This window comes from Puma concolor, chromosome D1 (genome assembly GCF_028749965.1).
Source record: "Puma concolor isolate L17-30 chromosome D1, mPumCon1.1.hap2, whole genome shotgun sequence".
Lineage (NCBI taxonomy): Eukaryota > Metazoa > Chordata > Mammalia > Carnivora > Felidae > Puma > Puma concolor.
In genome coordinates this window covers 39797959-39822227 of record NC_141676.1, presented here as the reverse complement: position 1 = coordinate 39822227, position 24269 = coordinate 39797959, and the positions used below count along the sequence as shown (strand labels likewise).

Here is a 24269-nt window from a genome sequence, read left to right as displayed (position 1 = left end):
CTTAACACTCAATGTAGATGGAAGTAAAATACGTTTATTTGGTATAATATTTTATATTCCTGTGTGAGACATAATAAACTGATGATTTACCTTTCCTTAAAGAAGCATCATGGTGTAACAGAACAAGTATGGGCATAAGAAAAGTTAGACAAATATGGATGCACATTTGGTTCTGCCACTCACTAGTTTGTTACTTTATTTAAATTACCTAAGTAATCTATACCTCAGACTAATCAACTGCTTTAAGAAAAATGGTAATAATTTCTATCTTAAAAACTAATTAAACAGATTAATGAGTTAATATATGTAGAAGCACCTAAAAAGCAGCCAGAAGGGTTATTAAAATATATAAATATTTTTCTTAAATAATTTGTAAATGTATATTAATACTAAGATAACAGTATTTGTTTTTTCCAGGAGACTCAGAATATTAATAAAATGTGGGCCTTTACTTAAAAAAGTATGAATTCACATAGGCAATATTGATATATTATTTAAAAAATTGTATAGGTTTTGAAATATTAATCATACCTATACAAAATTAAAATTTTGGGGGCGCCTGTGGGTCTTAGTCAGTTAAGCATCCAACTTCAGCTCAGATCATGACCTCACGGCTTGTGAGTTCGAGCCCCACATTGGGCTCTCTGCTGTCAGTGCAGAGCCTGCTTTGGATCCTCTGTCTCCCTCTTTCTCTGCCACCCCCCCACTCGTTCTCTGTCTGTCAAAACAAAAATTCACTGAAAACTGTATAGTTAGGAACTGTGTGAAACAGATTATAGTTATGTTAACTTTGAGTCTTAAACTTGATTTTTTGAACCATTGACACATAAAATATTTTATGGCTTTTTAAAAATTGTCCCAGTTTATTTTGATCCAATAATTATTTTACATCCAAATGAGTTTAACAGTGTGCTTTGATGTTTTGAGGAATTCTTTTTGTTAAAGTTGGTTTTACAATTTTAAAAGGTAAATATCTAGATTACAGATTTATGATTTGGGGGCAATCATTATGTTCATTTAACTGATAAAAACAAAATTTCATTCTTCTCATTCATTTCTCTCAGATTTTCTAATTGTCCATTTTAGTAACTAAAATGATTTGGTCAATTGACATTATAGGCTAAAGGCTTTAACTCTTAGATTTACCCTGTGTTTTGATGTTAGTGATCCGTGAGAGTTAAAAAAAAAAAAAAAAAAAGACCTCTAGATTAATGACATTTGATCTATCTGTAAAGGAATTCTTAGATAGAAAATGCCATATTACCAATATTATTAAATAATATTATTTCAAATCTACTTTCAGTGTCCTTTGCATGAATCAAAGTAGAACAAATGTAAAACTGTAGTGAAGACCTCAAAAGCTGTTTTCAGTTGTGCATATTTTTTAACATTATGTAGACAGATGAGTTTATTGAGTTTTTTAAAATGTTGTCTATTTTTTGGGTTATTGGTCAGTGTTCTTAGTTTCAGACAACAAAGTCCAAATCACTCGTTAAAGCAGAAGGGGATTTACTAAAGAGTCAAATAACATCATTCCCAGACACATTGGAAGAGGTAAAGGAATAGACTGTGTTTTGAACTTCTAGAAAATACTCTTTTTTTATGTTTATTTATTTATTTTGAGAGACAGAGAGAGAGAGCGCGAGCACATGCACAAGCAGGGCAAGAGAGGGAGATCTTGCAAATCCTAGGTAGGCTCCAGAGCAGGGCTCGTTACAGGGGCTGGAACTCCTGAACCACTGTAAGATCATGACCTGAGCCAAAACCAAGAGCCAGATGCTTAACCGACTGAGCCACCCAGGTGCCTCAGTAGAAAATACTCTGAAACCACATCTGAGAATTAGCCTGCTACAAAGCTGCCCCCGCCACTTCAGGCCCTGTAAGTCCTAGTGCCCCTGGCCCACTCAGTAAGTGGTAGCCACCACTGTCAATCCCAGGTGAATAAAACTCTTCACTATCATCCTGTTCCTGTGCCCCCGGCCCAGCTCATGCTGTCCAGTTCCTCCTTACAGATCTTCAGTCAACATATCTGTTTGGCTACACATAGGTCATGTTGTACCCTAGCAATTAAAAAGCCTTAGAAAGTAGTTTTAGCTGCAGTAGTGTTAATGCTACAGAAAGAGTTTCACAATGCATATATAGAATTATTTTCTTTTTTTTTTTTTTTTTTTTTTTTTTTAATTTTTTTTTAACGTTTATTTATTTTTTGGGACAGAGAGAGACAGAGCATGAACGGGGGAGGGGCAGAGAGAGAGGGAGACACAGAATCGGAAACAGGCTCCAGGCTCCGAGCCATCAGCCCAGAGCCTGACGCGGGGCTCGAACTCACGGACCGCGAGATCGTGACCTGGCTGAAGTCGGACACTTAACCGACTGCGCCACCCAGGCGCCCCATTATTTTCTATTCCTATTATTTGCCATAGAGTACAAGAAACTTTATGTTGAAAGAACTTATATGTATCTGTTAATTATCTTTGTTTTATTCCGTATATTTAAAAGAGTAAAATAGAAATAAAACATGAAAAAAAGCTGGTAAAGTCTGTTTAACACAAAGATTGTAATCAAAACTTTTGTATTAAGGAATATATCAAATAAGTATTTGCTGCATTTGTTCCTGTACAGTGTTCCATAAGAAAAATGAATAAAAAATAAACTGTTCTCTTATATCTGTAAAGAACCTTTTAGATTTATATTTTTATTTCCAACTTGCCTGAATGATTTTAATGTAAAAGTCTGGAAATGAGAAAGTGGCAGAAGATTGGAGTGGACTTGTATATGTCTGATCACTGCTGAAAACATAGTCTGTAATTCACCTTGAGAGGAATGTATAGTTTCAAATGATATGTATTAGATGCATGCCAGGTACCAAACATATAAATTCTAGTACTTACTCAGTGTTAACCCTGCTGAGATTATTCTGTCAATAATTAGTCAATATAAACTGTCTTGGTGATAATGTCTAAGTCCTTGAACACTCGCATGTCAGGCAATGTGCTAATCACTTTAAAAACATTATTTCATTTGGTCTTCTTCATAACCATTTGAGGTGGGTACTTATATTCCTATTTTATGGATGGAGAAAAATAAATCACTATGTTTTGCTTTTGAAATATCTTGACCCCAGAAGACCACCTTGGTGGGATTGTACAAACTATTAAAGAACATAAAGAAACTTAGGAATGAGATATTCCACATGTAGAAGCATTCCAGGTAGCATGTTGCATTTCAAACAGATCTGTAAAATCTACACCGTGTTGCATATAAAACAGATATGAAAAATGTGATTCTCAGCCTGTAGTCTAGCAGTTCTTGGAAGGGAGAGAGAAGGAGAGTGTGATCAGAATGCACTCTTCCTCAGAGATAGGGCTGACAGATTTATATGATAAAATAAGTCACATATCCCATCGTCCTCTTTGCTGCAGAGAAAAAGTAGATCTTTGGAAATTTTTTCTTCACTCTTTCATAGTAAATGTATCGTTATTTGGTCAAGCATCTACATGTCTTGGGAACTTTCCTTCCTTCCCAGCATGCTTATCCTAACAGGAGCCTGGCACGAGTAAGGTTTTGTGGCCTTTGGTGCCTTTATTACGTTTTCATTATTTGTAGAGTCCCAACTATCCATCCATATCTACTCCAACTATCTTCTGCTCTTTGAGGTGGTGCCAGCTCCTTGTACTCTTTTGCTACCAACCATCTGGAGCTATTATGCAAGCTTAGTCTCTAAGGCTACTTTTGAATAGATAGATTATTCCCCTGGTTACTTGGGAATAATCCATAACAAAGGTATTAAAAAGGATGCGTGCCTAATTGGAACTTTGTTTCTCCTTTATATTATAACAAGAGTTAGTGAAAATACTAAAGAAAAGCGATGCCTGGCAAAAAAGATGGAAAGAGTTACTTTGGGGAGGGAAGAGGTGTGGCTTTTTTAGATAGAATGAAGAAAAATTTATCTGGTTTTATACTGCTAAGTACAAACCTTCAAACGTAATACATACTTCTTTTCTTGGGCTTAAAACTTGAATGCATAGCCAGAAAGTAAGATGGATGATCTCTCCGAGTAGTTAAGCCCATTTTAAATAAATGCATAACCATGTATTTCTAATGAGATTCCAAAATTGTAGCCTAATTAAAATATTAGAGGAAATTGGATTTTTCAAACTAACAAGATGCTAAGAACACCCCCTTTGCATTTAATTTCAAAAGCATGTGTGCTGTAGACTGATAGTGTTTTTAGATGGCTTTCTCAAGTTTCTTAGAACCCTTAATAGAAAACATCTTTTCTTTGTGGTCTTCACCACCAACACACACAGGCACATACACATACCACAGAAGAAATTTGATAGCAGTTTTATTGTAGTGTTTTGCATTAACAAACCGGTTTTTGTGTTTTGGGGGGAATTTAACATGATATGATATTCATACGTAAATGTCTTGGGTCTTGGTTACAGGATAATTTTCCACTGAATACTAGTAGCACATACATAGCAATTTTCTGAGCATTTTTTATGTATCATGATATTATTGACAGTTTAGGCCACATTGCCTTTGCTTTTATGATGGGATATAAACTGTAGTTAGCAACTGACTTTCTATCATAGCAGCCTGCCTAACCTTGTAGTAAATAAACAATAAGGCCCATAATTTTATGGAAAGTTTGTAAGTGTTCAAAAGCAAATGGTTTAAGGCCATACAATTTAGAACTAATATGGTTTATGTTGTGAGTTCTAGTTTATTTTCAATGTCTTTTTTGTAATTGTGTAATATTCTCTCCCTCGTATCCCAGCAGCATTTATATTGGCATCTGTCTTTATAAGCTCCTTAAAGTTACAGCCAAGCATCCTTTTTCATAACCCTAGTATACATTAAATGACTTTTCATCTTGCCTTTTGTATACAAATGACTTGTTTACTTTAAAAATGAAAACTTTAGGATGATTTTTTCAGGTTACGTACTCACATAAATCTTTGACATGTAAAGATTGATATGTTGATATTGATATTTGATACAGTTGATATGTTTCCTTAACATACTTATAATCATTCTTTTAAGGTCCATTTGCTACTTCCCTGAGCCAACTGTGATTCTACTTCTGTGGCTTTTTTTCTTTTGATTATGGGTCACATTTTGCTGTTTCTTCTTATATTTCATAATTTTATATTTTGTGGTAGTCACTATAGGAAAGGACAGTACAGACTAAGATAGGTAATATTTTCTTCTAGAAGGTCTTCCACTTATCTCTGTCTGGCAGCTAGGATTGTTGGGCGGTGGGGCTGATCCTTTCATCTAATCTGGAATTGAGCTTGGTTAGGGCTGGGTATCACTGCAGTTAATTTCCAAAATCTTGGGCACAGGATCAGGCCCCTGCCTCTCACGAACTTCCTGGGAAGGCCATCGAAATACAGCTGAGTTTAGGGAGGAAGACAAAGTCAGGATATTTATGAGGTTTGAGAAATCTGATTTGCAGTGGATCTGTCAATGCAGAGCAAGGGTTTACCAGGGAGAGGAAAGGTCCTGACATGGATTTGGCATGGCTCATGGCCTTGCTAAGAATTGGTAGACCCAGTGAGAGGTGAGTTTCAAAGTGAATCTTGAAGAATAAAGTCTAGTTGAGCCGCCTCTTCCTAAGAAGAGGGTATTTGCTCTCAGGATTAGTTGAAAGGTCTGTTGTTCATATAAACAGGTTTTCTTGAGGTGCCTGAAACTACCTCGTCTTCCTGGGCAAGAGTTTCTGGAATAGCAGGAGTTGAATGGTAATATCATGTTAATGGTGACAGTGAATTGTGTGGTTGCAGATGATTTTGGCTTTGTGATCCAAGCATTGCGAGAAAACCTCTGCCAGCTTTGCAGCACCACCACCAGCTTCATCCACCTTCTTGGTTTGCTAGCTCTGCCTTTCAGGCTTCCAGTTTCTAGTGCACCACGCTAGCTCAGACCCGCCCATTAAAATTGGTTGGGTTCCCCTTGTCCCAGCTAAGTTGCTGTGCCTCTGGTATTTTTGCTCCTTTTCCCACCCAGGGCCTAGCATTGGGTAAATGCCATTAGGTATGAAAGCCACTGCTTCTCTCTCCTCACCTAGGAGAGCTGGCTCATTCCTCTCTGAAAATAGTTTACCTAGACTTCTTTGCATCCACGGCTTTTCGATGGTTAATGAAAAATATGATGATTTAGCTTTGCCAATGCATTTTTTTTTGTTATTGTTATGTCGTAGTGAGGATCTTTTGCAAACCTCTAAATCCTAAGTAGAAACAGAAGTATGTGTTGTTTTTAAAAGCCGTCTGGAAAATCTGGGCCTACATATTGAAGAGTTTTGAAAGTTAAGAAAAGAAAATGAACATAAACAAATTCATGAACTAAAAATAAATCGTGTGTTGCTTCCCAATTCTCATTTTGGTTTTTTCCCTTTTTTGTTTTTAAATGAAATACTTGATAAGTGGTAGAAAGATATATTTAAGAGGCACTGATATTTAGCTTTCAATGGAGTCAAAACAAGTCTTTGTGTTAAAGGATTTTTGTTTTGTTTTGTTTTTTTTAGGATACTAATTGTATTTATTTATTTATTTATTTATTTTTTCAATATATGAAATTTATTGTCAAATTGGTTTCCATACAACACCCAGTGCTCATCCCAGAAGATGCCCTCCTCAGTACCCATCACCCACCCTCCCCCCCCCACCCCCGATCAACCCTCAGTTTGTTCTCAGTTTTTTTTTTTAACGTATTTTTTTTTTTTAATTTTTTTTTCAACGTTTATTTATTTTGGGGACAGAGAGAGACAGAGCATGAACGGGGGAGGGGCAGAGAGAGAGGGAGACACAGAATCGGAAACAGGCTCCAGGCTCCGAGCCATCAGCCCAGAGCCTGACGCGGGGCTCGAACTCACAGACTGTGAGATCGTGACCTGGCTGAAGTCGGACGCTTAACCGACTGCGCCACCCAGGCGCCCCTGTTCTCAGTTTTTGAGAGTCTCTTGTGCTTTGGCTGTCTCCCACTCTAACCTCTTTTTTTTTTTTTTTTCCTTCCCCTCCCCCATGGGTTTCTGTTAAGTTTCTCAGGATCCACATAAGAGTGAACACATATGGTATCTGTCTTTCTCTGTATGGCTTATTTCACTTAGCATCACACTCTCCAGTTCCATCCACGTTGCTACAAAGGGCCATATTTCGTTCTTTCTCATTGCCATGTAGTACTCCATTGTGTATATAAACCACAATTTCTTTATCCATTCATCAGTTGATGGACATTTAGGCTCTTTCCATAATTTGGCTATTGTTGAGAGTGCTGCTATAAACATTGGGGTACAAGTGCCCCTATGCATTAGTACTGCTGAATCCCTTGGGTAAATTCCTAGCAGTGCTATTGCTGGGTCATAGGGTAGGTCTGTTTTTAATTTTCTGAGGAACCTCCACACTGTTTTCCAGAGTGGCTGCACCAATTTGCATTCCCACCAACAGTGCAAGAGGGTTCCCATTTCTCCACATCCTCTCCAGCATCTATAGTCTCCTGATTTGTTCATTTTGGCCACTCTGACTGGCATGAGGTGATATCTGAGTGTGGTTTTGATTTGTATTTCCCTGATAAGGAGCGACATTGAGCATCTTTTCATGTGCCTGTTTGCCATCCAGATGTCTTCTTTAGAGAAGTGTCTATTCATGTTTTGTGCCCATTTCTTCACTGGGTTATTTGTTTTTCGGGTGTGGAGTTTGGTGAGCTCTTTATAGATTTTGGATACTAGCCCTTTGTCCGATATGTCATTTGCAAATATCTTTGCCCATTCCGTTGGTTGCCTTTTAGTTTTGTTGGTTGTTTCCTTTGCTGTGCAGAAGCTTTTTATCTTCATAAGGTCCCAGTAATTCATTTTTGCTTTTAATTCCCTTGCCTTTGGGGATGTGTCGAATAAGAGATTGCTACGGCTGAGGTCAGAGAGGTCTTTTCCTGCTTTCTTCTCTGGGTTAAAGGTTTTTAAGGCTAATGCAAGTGTTATTTTTAAAAACTTTTTTTAATTTGATTTAATTTTATTTAATTTTATTATTTTATTTTGATAGTGAGTGAGCAAGCAGGGGAGAGAGACTGAGGGAGAAAGAGAATCTTAAGCAGGCTCCATGCTCAATGTGGAACCCAATGTGGGGCTCAAGCCCACAACTCTGGGTTCATGACCTGAGCCAAAACCAAGAGTCAGACGCTTAACCAACTAAGCCACCCAGGCACCCCTATCAATGCAAGTGTTATTAAATAAAACTTTAAAATGTTTAAAATTCAAACTTCAGTGTTTCCTTACTGAATAGTACTCTTTTGTTATTTTACTTTTTAATTAAGCTTTAAATTTTTCTAATAGCTTACAGAAAAACTTTAGATGAACCTATTTCTTTGTAATTGTGTATTTAAATCTTCTTTCAAGGCTCTTGAAAAATCTCTGACAGTAGAAACCTGCTAATTCCAAACTCATTCTTGGGTTTTAAATCAGTTCTTAGTACTTTTAGGTGTAAATTGACCTAATTTTGACCTTGCAAAGCTAATCAGCTAGAGAAACTAATTATTAAAACACATCTGTGCTGCTTAGAAATAGTAAGATTTGTTTTGAACTTGCATCATAGAGTCTAGTGGGACATCTGGTATATATTTTAATAGGCTTAATTAAGTAAATTTTATGTGCAGGGGAGAACATTTGTAATTATGTGATTCCATCTCTACAGTCAGTTCTAGGTTTCTCCTGATATAAATGACCATATGATCTAAGGCATGGTCCTGAACTTTGTACTCTTCTCTGACACCTGAACCTTTGTAGTTAGTTTTAGATGGTGGTGAGGATACTTAAATCTCTTCACGTAGTCCCAGAAACTGTTTTTGAGTAGTATTATGTGCTAAGAGCTACGAGGCATTGGGAATATAATAATAAGCCAAAACAGTTTACGAAGCATAAATGAGGGAAACATATTTAAATTCACCTTATGTTACGTGTAATAAGGGCATTCTAGTTTTATAAGAAATGTCCATATTTTTCAGAGATATAAACTGAAGTACATATGTAAGGGAGAAATGACTTATCAGGCATTTGTTTCAAAAACAGCTCAGCAAAAAAAGAGGTGGAGGAAGAATAGATGAAGTAAATGTGCCAAATACTGGTAGCTTGAATATAGAGGATAGGTACTCAGAGGTTCTACAATTGTATATATGCTTGAAAATTTTCATACATGGATGTTTTTAAAGAATCACACTAGGGGCGCCTGGGTGGCTCAGTCGGTTAAGCGTCCGACTTCGGCTCAGGTCATGATCTCACAGTTCGTGAGTTCAGGCCCCGCATCGGGCTCTGTGCTGACAGCTCAGAGCCCGGAGCTTGCTTCCAATTCTGTGTCTCCCTCTCTCTCTGCCCCTCCCCCCCACGCACTCAGTCTCTCTCTGCCTCTCAAAAATAAAGAAAACTAATTAAAAAAAAATTTAAAAGAAAGAAAGAATCACACTAATGACTGCATTCTAAGAAATGCATAAGAGTGATGAGGCAAAGGCACTGTGCTCAATTGTTTCCGTACATCTCAGCTCCTTGCTACAGCTACCAAAGCTGAACAGGTGCTTATTCTATGGCTTAACCATTTCACTCTTAGGTCTTCACTCTTAGAGATGTGTTCATATGTTTACCAAAAGACATGTACACAAGTGTCCATTGCAGTATACTTCATTATAATACCAAACTGAAAACAAGCTAAACATTGTCAGTAGTAAAATGGATAAATAAATGTGGTATATTTGTGGAGTAGTATACATCAATGAAAAAAGATGATCTGGGATTACATTACAACATGGATGAATTTTTCATGAAAGAAAAAGCCAGATACAGAAAAGTTTCAATATTTAAATTTGTAAAACAAGCTAAACTAATAATGTAGTGATGAAAATGTAGGGAGTACTTAATCATTGGAAAGAGAATGATAAAGGTCTGGGGTATCTTTTTTTTTTCCTTTAAAAATTTTTTTTAATGTTTAGTTATTTTTGAGAGAGAAAGAGAGACTGTGCACAAGTAGGGAAGGGTCAGAGAGAGACAGAGACACAGAATCCGAAGCAGGCTCCAGGCTCTGAGCTGCCAGCACAGAACCCAACATGGGGCTCAGACTCATGAACGGTGAGATCATGACCTGAACTGACGTCGGGCACTTAACCAACTGAGCCACCCAGGCACCCCCTGGGGTCTGTATCTTGGTCTGAGTAGTGATTGAGTGTACTCACTTTGTATAAGCTTACTGAGCTAAATCACAATGATTTGCTCACTTTTATACATGTGTGTTGTGTATTTTATACTTGTGTACTTCAGTAAAACTTTTTTTCAGAATAGAAAATAATTCTTACATTAGCTTTAAATGTCTGTATCTTTTGCATGTATGTAATATTTAAATTAAAAAGTTTATAAAAAAGAAACCAAAAGAAGGGCATCTAGTGTCAGAAGCATAATGAATGAAAGGGCTGGTGAAAGAAGCCCAGGCTGGAACATGGAGACCATGGTATTTAGGGAGGGTGGAGAGCTGTCTGGGTTATTAGCACCTTGTGCTATTGGGCCTTTTCCTTAGACTAGTGGGAAATAATCAAAGTTTTTTAGCAGAGAGTGATGTATCTGAAGGGCACTTGGGAAAGATCGTGGCTGGAACATAGAGAACAAATGGAGATCAAGATGGATGTGAGACACCTGTGGGTAGGCTGTTATAGTAACTCAGGCAAGAAATGGCAGTGCTTTACAAAAGGCAATTTTAGTGGAGATGAAGAAAAGTAGACTTATTCAAGAGTGATCTGGAAGGTGAAATTGACAGGACTTGAGAATGGAATAGGTAATGGAGGATGAGGAAAGGAGACGACAGTGGTAACTCCAAGGTTTCTTCCTTTTACATTTTGAAGAGTGATGCCACTCTCTTTTAAGACAAAGGAAACTGGAAGAACAGGGTTAGAGGTTGAGGATCGGAGCTCAATTATTATATGTTGAATTTGAAATATCTTTTAAGATATCCAAGTAGTGATATCCAGTAGAGAATTGGGATACTCATTTATGGCTTGTCTTGTCAGGTCTGACTTATGGCACATTTGGTCCAGATATGATGGATGAGAATAGAACCAAAGGATGTTTTGTGGGAAGATGTTTTGAAAATATCCCTCAAATATAATGACACTGTTTAACAAAGCATTGAAAAGCAATTATAAAATTACATAAATTGCTCTTGAACTTAGGATGTATTTTTTAACTTGTGCAACTTCATGAAGTTAATGGGCTCTAAAATGTTTTTTAGTTTGTTTGTTTGTTTAGCAAATCCAGTGGAGTAGCAGCTTGTGTAAATATAACTTGATCCAAATAAACTATTAAGGTTAAAAAAGAGAGAGAGAGAGAGCCCAAGAGAGAAATAATGGTCTAAATGGCACAGATGATTCTACCTTCCATTTTATTTAGTGAACATGTACCCCCAAATGAGGACAGTGTGGAAAACACATCTGCCATTTCTTCGGTTATTATCAGCTTCCAAGTCTTTCTCTAGTATGAGCATCTTGGTGGAGTGTATGTGATTCTTACCTCTAAAAGTATTTGTTTTAATACAACATGGCACTCTATTACAAGCCATCTACTTCCTCTGGAGCCCAGCCAAAGAAATGGTGATTTGTGCCATTGCCAGGAGAACTGGTTGTATTGAACTTACTGAGGGTTGATTTATACATGAGTCTCTAGTATAAAACTTTATTAAGCATTCTCCAGAGTAATTTAAATTACCTGAGATTTTCCCATTATGTGACTAATTCTGTACGTAATATAGGACTGTCCTATAAAAGGAAGCATTGTATCATATTCTATCTAGTTCTAATATTGTTTAGATTTGATATAAGTCCAGGTATACCCTACGCATTGCCTATAAAATTTTGGAGACTTTCACTTGATTCTGCTCCCCTGCCCTTATCTTTCATCTTTCCCAACCACAGAGTCTAGGCTTCTGAATTGGACCCCATAGGATTTTAGCCTTTTTAAAATCTGGATTTCTTCAACTCATTTTCCGTGTTTAGTTGCTTTTCTATCTATTTCTGTACTCTCTCCTTGAAAACATAAGAAAAGAATTTTTTTTTGTTTTTGTTTTTTTGAGAGAGAGAGCGAGCACACATGAACAAGGGAGAGGCAGAGGAGAGAGAGGGAGAATATCATAAGCAGGCTCCACACCCAGCACGGAGCTATGTGCTGGGCTCAATCTCACGACCGTGAGACCATGACCTGAGCCGAAATCAAGAGTTGGACACTTAACCGACTGAGCCACCCAGGTGCAAGAAAACGTAATTTTTTAAAAAGACACGTTTCCCACTTCTTATTAACTTCAAGGTGTATGTTCATTGAGTAGAGGAAACACCTGCAGTATTAAAACATTATTTAAACCTACTCAAAGAGGATGCCAAAGTCCACAAATTAAAAAACTCTGAAGTTGAGTAATATAACTTGTCCTTAGAGTGAATAGAAATTCCTCTGCTTGATCCTCCTTTGAAAGCCATGGAATAAATAGTGCCTCTGAGTTGGCATTTTAAAAAATTCATTAACGGTGATTTTAAATCTGCCAGTTGAGTTATATTATAAAAGGATTAGCACATCATATTGTTCTAAAATATAATTCGAGTAGAGTGTTGAAATTCTTAAGCTGTATTACAATCATAATTTAATTCTAGATGGGAATCGGGTCATGCTTGAAATCATTAATGCCAAGAGGCAGAATAAATCTGAGAGAAATAATCACACTCAAGCAGGACTGAAATAGTTATCTCAAGCACAGCAATAAGCATAAAAATGGTTTATTTATCAAATAATCAATAATAGTGGACTCTTGATTAGACATGTCAGGGGAGTTCTCCTTGGACTTATCTTAGAGGCTGCCAATTAGCATTATTAGACTGTGATAGTAAATGAGTTTGACCAGGTATTTTCCTCTTTGATTCAGGCAGTTATCCCTGGAGTAATAACCTACAAGGAAGTAATCTTTCTCAGTTCAGATTTCCTTTGATATGTGCTCTGGCAGAAGCCATCATGAATATTGGCATTCAGAAATTCTAAAAATCCTGAAGCACCTAATGCTTTGGGATACTTAACTGACTGAGCCACCCAGGTGCCCCTATTTTTAACATCCATTTGGTAAGGGGGATTTCAGATTGTGAGAATTGATAGATGGAATTTACTTTTTCCATCAGGATTGAGTAAGCATGATTAATCTGGCTAGAAGTACCACCTCACTAAGACTGGTTTCTTTACAGGCAAAGGTAATGCAATGAAAACTCTTTAATCTGTCCATATACCAGAATGGCTAAGGTATTGGAGAAATGAGACCTTTTTTCAGAATGCTTCATTTATGCATACCAGCTGCTTCTCAAAGCAAAATCTCTTCTTTTCTACCTGCAGTTTTACAAAGAGTCACATTTTAAATTTCTAGATCACAAAGACAGTGACATAACTATTACAGAATACCCTTTGCTTTATTTAATAAGTGATATGTCCTGGCTGTCCCCAAAGGCTGTACCATCGTGTTCCATCTGATTTCTTTTTCTCTTTTCCTCCTCATCCTTTCATTCATCATCCAACCCCATGGATATAGGATGGGCCAGAGTGAGTCCTGGGGCCCCAGAGATGTATGTCATTGTCTCACCCAGCAGTGTGCAGAGGTAGCAGTCAAAACAAACAAACAAACAAACCCCACTGAAGTTACAAATATAAAGGCAGAACTTAAGACAACTGGTACAATTACCTTTTTTTGAAAAACTGTAGCCTCAAAGGACACACATAAATGAATGCTACCAGGTTTTTAGATCTCACTTCAGATGCTGGATACTTTTTTTAGTAAGGCTCACATGACGAAGTCGAAACCATCTTTTTACCTCAACGTTTCAAAAGAGAAAATATCTTGTTCGTTTCTGGAAAGTAAACTATATCACATCTTCTGCCTACCCCTTTACACTTTCTGTCAGAATTTCTTTCAGTGTTCCGTCCCTTCATTTGTAAAACAAAAGGCTTGTAAAGACAAGTAGCATTTGGTAGAACTTGATCACCTAGCCACAAAAGTGAATTAATATTTTTCAGTTTTAAAACTCTTCAGCTGTCACAAGACTAGTATCCTTTTTCTTCTGCATTGATTTTTAAATTCAGTACATTTTCTATTTTGTTCTTAAAATGTATAACATTTACTTACCTCTGGTAGTATTTTCTGCCATTTGAGGAATTAGGAATGGGCCATAGAGCCTTTAGGCGATGGTTTCTAGGGAAAGCATGCTGCCTTTTAATGGAATATAAGGAAATTTCAAAGGAATATAAGGAAATAATAAGCACTGATATAAAATAGTGAGAAACTGATGATATATCAGGAAACAGGTAACAGAAATCTAGAGAAGCAATGGGCTGCAGGAGTTTTTAAGTGGCAAGCACACACACACAAAATACTTCCCAAGACAGCTTTTCATTTAAGCAGACTTGTGTGTTAGGCACTGTGAATATAACACAGAATATAATCTCTGACCCCGAAGACCTTTGTTTAGTAGGAGAGGCCAACATATAAATAGATCATTGTAATACGGGATTCTATGAGAGAATTTAATAATAGAGGCATGTAAAAGATGCCCTTGGCCTGGTGTACTCCTACCTACTTTTCCTCAATAATCCTACTCATATTTAAGATTATACTTTAGGTGTGGCTTCTTTCAGGAAGCCTTCCTAATACTATAGCACTAGATTAGTAGAGAGTGAGTAATTGTTGGTACAGACATCAAGGGTTGTTTCTCAAAAGTAGTTGACATCTAATACCACTTTAGAATTTTAAAAAATAGGAAGTTATAAGAGGTAAAGCATCATGATTTTCTTCTCCCAAAGGTTGATAGGAGTTGAGCATATTATGTCGTTTCATCATTTATTTTTTGGTTCACTCAATTAGTGAATCGTTATTAATTTCCTATAGTCCCTGCACATCCCACACTCTTTCATGCCTTTGTAACTGCACAGTTGTCTTCACTGTTGAGGTGGAATGTCCAGGCATTGAGCTTGGGCGGTGAGGACACGGAAGTGAGCACAGACATAGTGAGACTGCCCTTAAGGGCCTATTAGGGTCTGTAATTAAACAAAAAGCATTATCAGCATGGGAAGTGTTGTTACAGGTAGTGCAGAAACATCTATTCTGTGGGATTAGGGAAGACTGCCCAGAGGAAGTAACATTTAAATGGAGACATAGTAAGTGAGAAGAAGCTAGTTTAGGGAATGGGGGAGAGTGTTACAGGCCAGGAGCCTTAGGTAGGAAGAAATAATGCAATAATGAATCTGCCTCCTGTAATGGTGGACTACACAAAATGGAGTGACCCTTTTGCTAGAACAACTACAGAAGCTAAAGAAAATACATAAAACACTGTCTGTGTTTTTACTATCACAAAGATAGTAAAGCATTACCAAGCTAAGACTCAGAAAAGAAGAAAATCCAAAGAAATGAGACTGACATTTGGTACTGCTTTTGCCTCATAGGCATTTACTAATTCAGAAGAAGCAGTTAAAAGACTTATGTAGCCCTTTGATAGCCTCACATGGATCAGAATATAAAAATAGGGCCTTTACGATTTCTCAGTGTTTGCAACGTGACCCTGAAAGACTGCACCGAAGAATAGAGTAAAATTAGAGATAAATAAACCTTTGCATGGACTGCAGCCTAGCTTCAAATCATCTGGGTGGCCCAGGAAATTCTCAAACCCCATTATTAGATTTAAGATGATCTCAGTGTTTGCTAGCACTCCTAGATTCCTTGCACAAACTAATTCTTTTTAGAAGATTATTATAATAGGTCTTAAATTATTTCTACAGTGCTTCAGACATAATGTTCAGAGCATAATCAAAGGTAATCAGTCACCCAAGGCCACAAGACAACCAGCTGAAATAGTAAGCAATGAAAACAGAGCTCCAGGTGCTCCAGGTATCAGGTATGGACTTTAAAGATAACTATGTGGGGTGCCTGGCTAGCTCAGTCAGTAGAGCATTCAGCTCTTAATCTTAGGGTCTTGAGTTCAAGCCCCATGTTGGGCATGGAACCTACTTAAAAAAACGAAAAATAAAAATAACTGTGCATACTAACTTGAAGGACAAAAGAAAGTGCAAATTTCAAGCAAAGAGTTAGAAACATTTAAAAAGCAGTATAGCAGATTTGAAAAAGTCAAACAGATATTCTGAAACTGAACTTAACATGAATTTAGCAGCAGATCTTAACACACTGGTGTAGAGAGGTTTATTGAACTGGATTTTAAGTCAGAAAGAAATATCCAAAAGGAAGCATGGAAAGATACAAGGATGAAGGTTTGGGAGGGGCAAGAGATACAGAGCATACAAGAAAAGGTCTAATATAAGTTTAAATGGGAGTACCAAAGGAAAGGAGGTGAGAATATTTCAAATAGTATTTCAAGAGATAATGGCTGAGGATTTTCTAAAACAGATGACAGACACTGAGCTACAACTCAAGGAGCACAACATAACTTGAATAAGATTCTTTTTTTCCCAATTTTGTTTTTATTTAAGTATGATTAACATACAGTGTTACATTAGTTTCATGTGTACAGTGTAGTGATTTGGCAGTTCTGTACATTACTCAGTGCTCATCAAGATCAGTGTACTCGTAATCCCTTTTATTTCACCCAACTTCCCTCCACCTTCACCTCCCCTCTGACAACCACCAGTTTGTTCTCTGTATTTAGGAGTCTGGCTTTTTTGGTCTCTTTTTTTCTTTGTTTTGTTTTTTAACTTCAACATATTAATGAAATCCTATGGTATTTGTCTTTCTCTGACTTATTTCACTTAACATTATACCCTCTAGATCCATCCATATTGTTGCAAATGTCAAGATTTCATTCCTTTTTATGGCTGAGTAATATTCCATTATATATGTAAACCATGTCTTCTTTATCCATTCATCTATGGATGGACACTTGAGCTGTTTCCATATCTTGCCTATTGTATATAATGCTGCAGTGAACATAGGGGTCCGTGTATATTTTCAAATTAGTGTTTTTGTATTCTTTGGGTAAATACCCAGTAGTAGAGTTACTAGATAATATGGAAATTCTATTTTTAATTTTTTGAGGAGCCTCCATACTGTTTTCCACAGTGGCTGCACCAGTTTGCATCCCCAACAGTGCACAAGTGTTCCTTTTTCTCCACATCCTCACCAGCACTTGCTATTTCTTGTGTTTTTATTTTAGCCATTCTGACAGATAGAAAGTGATATCTCATTATGGTTTTAGTTTATTTTTCCCTGATGATTAGTGATGTTGCATATCTTTTCATGTGTTTGTTGGCCGTCTGTGTGTCATCTTTGGAAAGATGTCTGTTCAGGTCCTCTGCCCATTTTTAATCAGATTATTTGGGGTGGGGGAGGGGGTTGGTATTCAGTTGCATTAGTTCTTTACATATTTTGGATATGAAGCCCTTATCAGATACATCATTTGTAAGTATCTTCTCCTATTCAGCAGGTTGTCTTTTTGTTTTGTTGATGGTTTCCTTTACTGTGCAAAAGCTTTTTATGTTGGTGTAGTCCCAATAGTTTAATTCTGCTTTTGTTTTCTTTGCCAGAGGGGACATAGAAACAAAAATGTTTATACAGCTGATTCAGAGAAATTACTGCCTATGTTTTCTTCTAAAAATTTTATGGTTTCAGGTCTCACATTTAGGTCTTTAATCCATTTTGTGTTTATGAATAAGACTGATTTTACCACTTCTAGGTATATACCCAAGAGAAATGAAAACATATGTCCACACAAACGCTTGTACATCAATGCTTATCGCAGCGTTATTCATAATAGCTAAAAAGTGGAAGCAAACCAGATGTCCATCCCCTGAAGAATGAATAAACAAAATGTGCTATATCCATACAGTGAAGTAATATCTGGCCATAAAGCAAAATAGGTTCTAGTACATAATACTACACAGATGAGGCTTGAAAATGGTATGTTAAGTGCAAGTGCTAACTACAGAAGGATTCCATTTATGTTAAATGTTCAGAATAGGCAAATCTGTAGAGAGGGCTGGGATTAGAAGGGGATACAGGATATCTTTTTGGGGTAATAAAAATGTTCTGAAATTAGATTGTTGCACAAGTCTGACTATTCTTTAAAAACTGAATTATACAGCTTACTTAAATAGAATTTTATGATATGTGAATTGTATCAGAAAGAGGAAGAAAAAAACCTACACTTAGGACATCCTAGTAACAGTATAGAATTCAAGGAGAAAAAAAATTTTCTTTTTAATGTTTATTTATTTTTGAGAGAGAGCGCACGCACAGGGGAGGGGCAGAGAGCAAGAGAGACAGAGGATCCAAGCAAGCTCTGCCCCGTCACCGCAGAGCCCCATGCGGGGCTCAAATTCACGAACTGTGAGATCACGACCTTTGCTGAAGTCAGGTGCTTAACCAACTGAGCTACCAGATGCCCCAAGGAGAAAATCTTAAAAGCAGTCAGTGGGGCTATGAGTAGAGTGCTGGAATTATCTTCAAGGGAGCAGTAAATAGACCAATAAATGTTATCTTAACAGAAACAACAGAATTAAAAAGATAATACAGTGATGATATCCTCAGTGTACTAAAAGAAAATAGCTGCCAACCCTGAATTTTACACAACTAAAATATCTTTTAGAATGAATCTGGGGGCACCTGTGTGGCTCATTTGGTTGAGCGTCCAACTTCAGCTCAGGTCATGATCCCATGGTTTGTGAGTTCAGGCCCCACATTTGGCTTGCTGCTGTCAGCTCAGAGTCTGCTTTGGATCCTCTGTCCCCCTCTCTTTGTCCCTCCCCCACTTGCGTGCTCGCTCTCTCAAAAATAAATAAATATATTTCAAAAAGATAAAAGGGGTGCCTGGGTGGCTCAGCTCGTTAAGCATCCGACTTTAACTCAGGTCATGATCTGGCGGTTTGTGGGCTCAAGCCCCACGTTGGGCAGGCTGGAGCCTGCTTTGGATTCTGTGTCTCCCTCTCTCTCTCTCAAAAAGAAACATTAAAAAAAAAAAGATTAAAAAAAAGAATGAATCTGAAATTTAAATTTCAGATGAACAGATAAAAAGAGGGAAAGACAGTTTGTCCCAGACAACCTGTACTAACCTATACTATACTCAGGAGATACGAATAGGTATTCAGGCAAACAGAGAACGACCCCAATGGAAGGCCAGTATATAGGAAAAAATAAAGATTAACAAAAATGGTAAGTACGCACATACCAGTAGTTCCACTGTTAGGTGTATACCCAACAACAGTTAATACATATGTTCACCAAAAGACATAGTCATAAGAGAATGTTCATAGCTCTACTCATAAAAGCCCCGACTTAAAATTACTTAGTGCCTGTCAATCATAGACTGGATAAATAAACTGTATAGTCACATATGCCTTACAGCCATATAACAGTTTAAGTAATACACAACAGTATAAGTGAATCTAAAAAAGCAACAAGGAAAGTAGCCAGTGACAAGCACTACCTGATGTATGATTCCATTTATGCTGAAGTATATAATCAGGAAAATGAATCTGTGTTCTTAAAAATCAGTATAGTAGTGAGGTAACAAGTGTTGGTGAGGGTGTAGAGAAAAGGAAACCCTTGTGCACTTTTGGTGGAAATGTAAATTAGTATAGCCACTATGGAAAACAGTTATGGAGGTACCTCAGAAAATTAAAAATAGAACTAACAGGCACCTGTGTGTCTTAGTTAAGCATCTGACTCTTGATTTTGGCTCAGGTCATGATCTTAACTTCAGGTTCATTGGTTAAGGTGCTGGCAGCGCAGGGCCTGCTTGGCATTCTGTCTGTCTCCCTCTCTCTTTGCCCCTCCACTGCTTGCTCTCTATTTCTTTCTCAAAATGAATAAAAAACAAAAACTTTAAAAGAAAATAGAACGAGCATATGATCCAGCAATCCCACTTCTGAATATCTGTCCAAAGGAAATGAAAACAGGATCTCAAAGAGATAGATGCACTACCATATTTTTTGCAGTGTTATTCACACCAGCCAAACTATGGGAGCAACCTAAGTGTCCATCGATAGATGAATTGATAAAAAAGATATGGGGGGGGGTGTGTGTCCACACATAATGGACTATATTATTCAGCCATAAAATGAAGGAAATCTTGCCATTTTCAACAACATGGATACTCCTTGAGGGAACTACACTAAATGAAAGAAGTCAGACAAAGACAAGCTGCATGCTATCATTTATATATGTGCAATCTAAAAAAAACTAAATGCATAGGGGACGCCTGGGTGGCTCAGCCGGTTAAGCGTCTGACTTGGGCTCAGGTCATGATCTCGTGGTTCGTGGGTTCGAGCCCCCCACCAGTCTTTGTGCTGACAGCTCAGAGCCTGGAACCTGCTTGGGATTCTGTGTCTCCCTGTCTCTCTCCCCCTTCCCTGCTCGTTCTCTCTTTTCTCCCTCTCTTCCTCTCTCTCTCTCAAAAATAGACATTAAAAAAGTAAGACAAAAGCTTTTTAAAAATGAAAATGTTAATAAATGTCAGTGAGTTTCGAGTGTACAAAACAGTATCTTGTGTTTATAGCTAGGAAGAAATGTAGGGCAGTTAGGACATGTTAAATATCAAGTTATGAAATGTCAGAGGGAAAGTACTTTTATTCTAGGCTCTAAAGAGGTGATCCCTTCTGCCCCCTAAAATCACTTTAATAAGCAAGTTTGAAATTACAAGGGAAGCAGACTAAGTAAATTTAAAAGAAATTTCAGTTATAATCTGGGACTATTTTATGTAGATCAAAAATTAATTACATTAAGGTTTTCAGTAAAGGTACCTTTTTAAAAATATTTTTAGACCTATCGTCTGTTTTGCTACTTCCCATATTGCTTGGTCTATTTCTAAACGCTACTCAATTTGGCAGTATCCCTTGAGAGTTATATGGCACTTAATGTATATTGTTCCCTAGAGGAATCATGAAAGAAAAGAAAGATGCAAATTTTCTCTTGGGATAAAATAGAAAATTAATTGAAGAAGAAAGAGTCCATAATTTAAGCTATAGTTAATATTGTGATAAAATCATAATGTATAATTTTCATATTGATTGATTACATCTTCTTAGTTTAATTACCATTTATTACTAGCAGTGTTTGTAGTCTTTATGCAGCAGCCTGCATGGTTTATGTTTGTATTTTCGTCTCGTTTGTATACACTAATGTAAGCTGTGTAATCATTCTTAGGCATTATCTTCTTACTCTTTCTTTACTTGTTTCAGACTCATCATCAGTAGGCTTTTGAGTTCTGTATTAAGATTTTGAAAGAAATACTCCCAACAAAAAATGAATTGTATTTTTGTCATAGTGATTCTGCTGCATGGATTACAAACACTCTATCTCCATGCTTGGATAAACTCCATCAAAAGCACATTATCCTCCTACTTCTGTGGCCAGCTGCCTAATTGTATCTGCTGTAACCACACGCTGTTGGAACATGATACCAATGAAGAACAGAAATGATAAATTACTCCCTGCAGGTGATAGTGATAATGATAATTTTTAATTTCCTTCTTCCTCATAAGGTCTAGTCTGGTCTTATTTCATTGGCTGCCATCCTGTTACATACACACGATACGTTTTCTTTAAAGAAATACTCACTACACGAAAATATATGAGAAAATAATTTATTTTTATTCCAAGTCATTGTTCTTCAAACGAGCATGTGTAAAATGAACTGCATCTACCTTTGTGTATATAGGATAAACAAACAAAATGTGGCTTAAAACAGATTTTTAAATACTCAGTTTACAAATATTGTCAGTTCTTTTCTTCCTTTTTGTGAAACCCACAAAGAAGAACAAAGAACTCATTTTGAAAAACCGTATTCTAATGCTTAGGAATGTTTAAGATGCACAACAAAGCTATCTGCCTGAATTATTTTCGTGTATATACTTCAAATGAATTGTGGAGGATTCCCACCAAATTACAAATGTGATCAAACTGCCCAGAAGTTTACCGTATGTGCATGTATTTTCCTTTTATTCTGTTTTCTTCTATTGTCCTTCTTGTTGTTAATTAGCACAGATTCTCCTATCTCTCAGTCTAAGGACGTTTTAACTAAAATTTTTCTGACAGTGGTACAATTCAGTGAAATTTTATTTATTTAACTGTGACCTTGTCTCCGAGGATTAACCCAACTCCTACAGATATTTTATTTTAATGCTTATTTTTCCCCTCAGCAGCTCCCTTTGCTCCTGACAAGATATACATGTGGAACAAAAGAGAAATTTATTCTGTGCTCAGGCCTTATAACCTATCTGATCTTTTTCAAGCACGTGTCAAGCTGTGCTCCAGTTATTTATTACCATTGCCTATTAGTCATCATTTTCAATTTCCTGTGGTTGTTGTTTATTCTTACATTTGAATGACTTTAACAGAGAGAGTGTAAGTTCATTGAAATTAACATTTGAAAGACCTAGAGATAGTCTGTCAAAGTGCTGGTAACAAGGTGGTGAAACTAATTGAAAAATAGTGTGGCATGTTTACATTCTGCAGCAAAATAAATAACTTTGTCTTCAAGTCAGCTGCCGTATTTGGTTATAATGGCTTTGCAGAAATAAAAACACTAATCATGGTTCAGTTGGGTTTTAGGACTGTGATTCAAGTTTAAGATTTTTTCCTCTTTTTTCTAATACCTATTTTAATTATTAAGGAGCACTTATACAGTGGCGGGGGGGAGTGGGGGACATGGTGGTAGAGGGAGCCCTTTCCCTTTATTTAAGTGGCATTCTATTTGAGGGTTAACACCCATTTTAAAATCAGAAATTCCCTTTGGTTTTTTCAGAGCAAGAATTTTCGACTTGCTCAGTTAGGGGAATGTTCAAAGCCTGATGGGTAGATAGATTATTTGCACATAATTTTTTATCATAGGTGAATTTCTTCCTAACTTCTCATGGTTCTGCTTAATGTATGCTATGGAACTGATTTTAATACTACCCTCCACCAGACATCATTAGGAAGGTAAATCTGCTTGAGGAGTTGAAGAAACTCCATTTCAAAGGGAACTGTAAGCTAGATGTGATTTCAGATCTATCTTTGTCATAGATCCCTGCCAAATTCTCAAAACCAAAATGAATTTATGCTTTTCATTTTTATTTATTCATCTTGAGACATAAAACCTGTTTTCTTGTTACGCCAAACTATGTAGTATCTCTTTCACTGTATTTTTGGGGGGTTAGGGGAAAGTTAGTTTCTTTTTTGATTTTGAACTAAATTTCATAGGTAGTGCAGTTTGGGGATTGGAAGACAGTTTAAATTATCTTTGTATTCACAAATATTTTGACTTTTTACTTTCACTGTAAAGTCATGCATCAACCTCTTCTCTTTGTTATGACCTGTAGTGTATTGTAATTGCAATTGTTCTACCATAATAATATTGCCAGTCTGTCTTTTACCAGAGTTAAATATAGGATGTTTTACTTTGTGTGTTTTATACATTTCAGACTTAGGTCACATTTTCTGATCATGTATATTGTTATTATTATAGAAATGTTGGGGCGCCTGGGTGGCGCAGTCGGTTAAGCGTCCGACTTCAGCCAGGTCACGATCTTGCGGTCCGGGAGTTCGAGCCCCGCGTCGGGCTCTGGGCTGATGGCTCAGAGCCTGGAGCCTGTTTCCGATTCTGTGTCTCCCTCTCTCTCTGCCCCTCCCCCGTTCATGCTCTGTCTCTCTCTGTCCCAAAAATAAATAAACGTTGAAAAAAAAAATTAAAAAAAAAAAAAGAAATGTTATTGTATTGTAATTGGGGAAATTGTCTTTATTTTCAAATTCATGTAGTTCCTGTTACGTATTAGATACTGCCGTAGCCCTGGGAGTGCAGATATGAGTAGTTTTTGGGTGTCAATAAGGGAACTGATACAAAGGTAATAGTTGAATTGAGTGCATCTTCATGCAGTACTGTAGACCATTTAGCTCAAAAATGATTAATTATTATCACAGAAGCTGTTTATTTTTTGGGGGGGAAATGTAAATTATAGATAAGGATTAAGAATATGAACTTCCCAAATCTGTCATCCACTTTCAGTAGCTTGGTGAATATCTTTTCAGACATGTACATACATACTCACGTTTGTATAATATATAATAAGTGCCCATAATACATGTACTATTCTTTTTACCTAATATCCAAATCGATAAATATTTACCTACAAGATTACTTTTGATGGACAAATATTCCATGATATGGAAGTATTATGATTTATTAACTGGTGACCTGTTATTGAAAATTTAGGCTAAAATTGGCCTCTTGTGGCTAAATCTTTG

General features: G+C 36.9%; 1 protein-coding gene across 1 annotated transcript in view; it reads left to right on the top strand.

Moving 5' to 3' along the window:
* Positions 1-24269, top strand: part of PRMT3 (protein arginine methyltransferase 3) — a 143333-nt gene that overhangs the window by 96414 nt on the left and 22650 nt on the right. The gene's annotated exons all lie outside the window — the stretch shown is intronic.